Source organism: Lonchura striata, chromosome 18 (genome assembly GCF_046129695.1).
Source record: "Lonchura striata isolate bLonStr1 chromosome 18, bLonStr1.mat, whole genome shotgun sequence".
NCBI lineage: Eukaryota > Metazoa > Chordata > Aves > Passeriformes > Estrildidae > Lonchura > Lonchura striata.
The window spans coordinates 8227627-8233551 of NC_134620.1; positions in this window are offsets into that span (position 1 = coordinate 8227627).

Genomic DNA, 5925 nt, shown 5'->3' on the forward strand with positions numbered 1-5925 from the left:
TTTAGGTATGCTGACTAATTTTCACAAGCCTCTGATTTTAATTAATTATTGCAAAATAGCCAGATTTTTGATATTGGAAGATGTGCAGCTGTGTTTCTGTGCTCAAGCTGGTGTGTTTGGGCATTCTCGTGTGTGTGTGTAATGGAGGCAGCAGTAAATGAGACTTTCCATTGAGGTGAAGTACTGTGAAAGGCTGTTCCCAGATTTGTAATTGTGAGGAAATGCTAAAGCATCATTTATTCAAATCTCTTTTTTATATTTGTGTATTTAAATAGCTTCTAAATACCAGGACTGCTAACATGACTAGTTGCAGGTTGTGGATTCAGTTCTGTATAAATGACTTTTTGACCACCTTGATTGCAAGACAATCAACAATCGTGTTGGGTTGTGCATAGTTTAGAACTCAAAGCCTTCCAGGCTGTCCTTTTGGGCTGCAGGAAATGGTCATCCCTTTTTAATTTGATGAGTTGTTAAACCCTATATGTATGGATAAAAATGTTAACTGTTATTTTTATATGTAAAGAAGTAGCTAAAGCTGTCTTAAATTTGAGTTTGACACATGCATCCTAGAATCAAAGCCCTGCCTCAATAGCTTGCTCTGAGAGTTTGCATAGCAAACTTTTTTATATCCACTTACAAATAGTGGATATTTAAACATGACATTCTCTTTGAAGAGAATTATCATAAAGGCAAGCAAAATACTTGCATGCAGTATCACGCTAAAAGCATTTGTAAACATCAGTCTTTATAGCAGTCCTGTAATAATGAAAATTTTTTCTTAGTTTTTACATATAGGCAAAGAAAGGTGAGTCAGATCTTAGATGTAAATATGGATTATAATCATATGTTTTGATATGTTTGAATCAAAATTCTAAATCTGGATTTGCTTTTTCTAACAATTAAAATAAAAAGGAAAGAGCCCAAAGCTTGAATGTTGTTTTTTATCACATCAGAATAGCTAATAAGATGAGGTTTTTAACTTCTTTGGAAGCTTTTGTGAGAATTTTGTCATTGGCTTCAGTGGAAACAGAATCAGGACTGCTGTGCAGATACCAGCAAGTGGTGCTTGACCATAGAAGTAATAAGGTATTTGTGAAGTGCATGATCTAGTCTGTGCAAATTAGAGTTGCAATGAATCCACTGGAAAAAGGATACTGTACCTACAGTTAACAAAGAAAGTGTTTTATTTTTATAAAAGTATTTTTAATAATAAAAGGAATTTTAAATTTTAAATAATAAAAGGGAGTTTTAAAGGATATAAAGGAAAAAGGTGTATATAGGAAACTACTGCATGGCATTTTACTAAGTTTGCTTATGCATACCATTTCTTCAGTCATCCATTTGCAAGAGGTTTTTGTTTCCTGATTTTTTTCTATTGGAATGGTAGTGGAAGAACTTTTAAAATGTGTAAAACCTCAGCTATGTTTTTTGCTTAAAATTGTATCATAATTGTTGTTTACATGTGTGTTCAAAACTAGAATCAGAATAAAGTCAAGCTGGTGACCAGTCTTTGTTGGCATTAGTAGATTGTGCATTTTTTGCACATATGTTTTTGTTCATTTGCCTGTAATTTGGTGTGATACAATGAAGTAAAATCTTTAATGCCATATTAAGGATGAAGGAGCTGTAATTTAAGTTCTGTTTCTAGTACTTAATTTTAAGAGTGCTCTATTTTTTGCGGGGGGGTTTATATTCTTGTGGGTATTTCCTAATTCTGTGCTATTGTATGGTTGTCTTAGGTAAGAAACTGGAAAATATTTGAAAGATAGGAAAGAGCGAAATTAATGCTTCCTTAGGGGAAAGTGGAGCCTCACAAAATGCTGCTGGAGGATGGGGAATCCCTGTTCACTGTGGAAAAGGTCTGGATCCTTGGCAGACCTGAGACTCCTATTACACTGATTAGAGCTTGCATTAATGTTCTGCTGTACTGGCCCCTGCAGTGGAGGTGGAATTGTCTCATCTCCCTTGTAGCAGCTTAATAAAACACACCTGAACAGAGCAGAGGAGGAGTTGGGCCTTTGGAGTTCCTCTATGTTCAAAACTTCATTGATATTTATTGTTACAAGTGAAATACACCAAACTGAATAATTAAGATAAAATATTGATAAGACTTGAAACACTGTTTTTGTCATACTATAAGGAAATAACTAATTTTGGAATTAATCTATGCAATACTAAGCAGTAATAAGGCAATAATTAAAGTATCTCACATTTCAGTTTTAGCCTATAGAACTTAATGCACATTTATGGCTTAGCAAGTATCCCTATTTATATGGAATATTAGATAGTAGGAGTTAGGTTTTTTTCATTCAAATTGATGTAACAGGACATGGCTGATGTTCTTCATCTGATTCATTTTCTGCAGAGAAGTCTTGTTGATAGCTTCTAAGGATCTAGGAAATAGTCTTGACTTGGTGAAAATAGAATCAGTGCTGCAATCAGCTGGAGAGACATGAACTGTGAGAATTACAGAACCCATCAGTGTGACTCATGCTGCAAAATGTAGGTTAAGGTGAACAGACTGAAGAAATGTTGAATATGTTTCTCATATATATATATATATAAATTATCTGTGTAACATTGTGTATCAAGAACTTAGAAGCTGAATGAAAGCAAGCCAGTTGACATGCTCAAATTTACCCTGTCTTTTGAAATAGAAGACATAAGCACTGAACATAGGATCACAGATGAGGAAGAAATAATAAATATTATAATATTAAGCAGGATAGCCAAAAATGACAATGTATAAGTTATGCACAATATGAATAAGAAAAAAAGCAGTATCTCTGCTGATGCACATTAAATTGTCATGTCTTTGCACTAGAAAGATACATGGAGAAAAATTATTGAAACCTAAATGCAGATCAGAAGATGGAGAGAGGAAGGGGAAAACAGAGAATACAGAATGATACTCTTGGTTTGTGCTGCTGTTCTCTTTGAGGCCTCTGAGTGACAGTGCCTGCTAAGGCACTCAGGTGCTTTCCAGCTTCCCTCTGGTGATGCTGGAGTGTTTTCCATCGGTGTCTCTCCTGACACACAGAGCCAGCTCTGGTCAGTAACTTGCCCGACTGGGTAAACACATTGCTTGCTTCTGTTCAGTGGAGAAAACCACATCACTTTTCAGATGTGAATTAACATACATTAAATGATAAACTAGAAAATATGTGGGGCCAGTAGTGTCTCTTTTTGTGGTATGCCATTGTAATTAGTATTCAATGCTTGAGGTTTTTGCCCCTGTTAAAGGAATGTACTCTTGCAAGGAAAAGGTGAATGAGAAAGCTAGGCTTTTTTTTTCCTTTCCCTACGCTATATTTGCTGTCAATAGCTACTCAAAATAACTATGTAAAACCACATCTTAGTCAGATGCATTATCCATCTCCTGTTTCTTCTGTCTCACTGGTATGGCTGGGATTTAGAGAAGAATTAACTGTCCTCTCAGTTACAGATGGGTCTGCATTATCACCCTGGTTTGATTAGTGCCTTTACATAGTTTTCCTTGTTGATTGTCCCTGTTTACTGTGCCTTGGCTCACATTTCAGGGCAGCCTCAGGTGCCAGGGTCTAGGCTGGTTTCAGATGGAACAGAACAGGTGCTTGAGGAATGGACCAAGTGTTCTCCAACAGGTAATGATTTTAACCTGAGCAAAACTGTCTGAAATGCACCTTGCATGAAGATTTAAATTCTCTGCACCAATTATTTTGCTGCATAAATCTTCTTATGTTAGCCTCTTGTACTTCTGAATGTAGCATATATAGATGTGTTGTGTCAGTGTCTTTGCAATACAGCAGTTGCAAATTTTCTTCTTTTCTTTATCAATATATTATGCCAGTCAAGTCTGAGTTCTCTCTTGTAATGTGCATGAGTTTAGACTGGCAAAGCAATCCCAGGATGGCAGCTGCATTAAAAACAACCCTAGCAGCACAACTGTGCTCTCAGAACTGTAATTTATTTGGCCTCTGTCAGGGAAAACAAAGGTACTGACATTTATGGTTTTACTTCTATAAGTGCAACTACACCTGGATTTTTGACAGCCAGAGATTACGCTCCTGATTCATGTCTGTGTGCTGCCAGCAATGTAGAGACGAGTCCAGGCTGAGGGATTGCAGCAGCAGCTTCTTAGCTGTAGTTCACACAAAGTGTGTACAACCAAGTGTGCTTTGTTACCACAGCTTTGAGTTACAAACTTCATGGTGTATGATGGCTCACAAGAGAAACTACCATGCAACAGCAGCTGGGGTAGCCAGAATGCACAATGTGCATACAGCCATGAGGCTGACTCAGATGATGTTTCTTATTTTAAGTTGTAAAGAACAGATAAGTACTGCCTATTTCAGCACAGTGTTCTGAACTATTTGGATGACAGGACCTACAGAAATCAAAGTTTGAAGACTACTATTCTGTCCCACATAGATATTATTTCTGTTTCTCTAATATCCCCCCTAGATAAATTGAGTGTATTTTAAGAATGCAGAATCTTCAGCCATAGGAATAGGTTTGTGCTATGTATGAAGAATAACTAAGGGAAACCTCAGTCACTGTAGGATAACACTAGCCCAGGTGCAACTGGCAATTGAACAGAATGTTCCTTCTGCATGGCTTGTACAGCCCAGTTTGTAATGTGAAGGTCACTTGGTTTTGGTCTTATTTTTTCTTGTTTTAACTTCCAGATTTCAATGCAAAGCTGTTACTTTTTATTTGACCACTTAGACATCATATCACACTTTAAGCAATATTGTCTTTAGAAAAATGTCTGCATTATTGGGAAAATTCTGCCAGCAGTCTGAATTTTGGGAGAACCATTTGACTGAAGTATTTCCAACAGGAAAATCAGAAGTCATATGTGATTCTGTAGACAACACAATTTAGATTATGTTGAATCTGTCAATGTCAAGAGCAAGATTAGTAATTGTGTGGTATCCTTGAGCCAAAGACTCTGTCTACTTTGATTAGTTCTTTTAGCAATCAACCACCTCTTTTGACATTCAAGAACTTACCTGAGATTGCTCATTGGGTCCTTTTGACATCTCTCCATGGCTGTGATGTGTGACAGATTAGATTGAGGACAGCAGATTGCAGCAAGAAGCAAAAGACAAAGATATGTAATGCAAGCAGATACCAGTTTACCAATGCCCCCAAAAAAAAAGTGAAAAGCTGCAGTGCAACTTATTTTACTGAAATAAAAGTAATGAAGGCTGAGCAAAACTTGTCGTGCAGAAGCTTTTGCTGTTGAAACAGCACAGTATGTGCTGCAGTTACTGACATAGGAAGAATATGAAAAAGCCACTGGCTCCACCTAATTTTCGATCCAATGAATGCAGCCTGTTAACTTTATTGGGAAGCTCATAGTTCTGTCTTTACAGGCCTGATGGCTGTATTTTGTGTGAACAGCAGTAGTTTCTGTACAGCCTTCAATATCTTGTATATGAAAATCTCCTTGTAATTAGGAACTGGTTTTTTGTAGATAACACTTCATGGCATTATGGTTAATCCTGATCGCACCATGCAGGTGGACCTGTACACTTCTAATTCAAAAACTGAAGATTTTTGTGCATGCTTGACAAGTCTTCCATCAGAAGTCCAGGTGATGAAAATTTTCAGGTGAATTTTGCACCTTATTAGAGCAGATGAGAGCAGATGAAGTTTAATTCTTGAAGGGGTTTAAAAATTTAACTACAATTTGAGCATTTTTTGGATGAAAACATTGTTTTGTTAATAGATTATTATCCTTTTGTTTATAAAATTAGGGGTCTATTTCCTTGTAGAGTCTGTGTCTCAAAAAATCAGCTGTTGCACCATTAGTTTAAGACATACTCTTACAATTCTCTGAGAACAGATGCACAATGGAAAAACTAAATCTGTTTTTTTCATTTTTTAAACACTGCAGGCATTTTGATTCTCCAACTCTATACAAAAATCTCTCTGTGT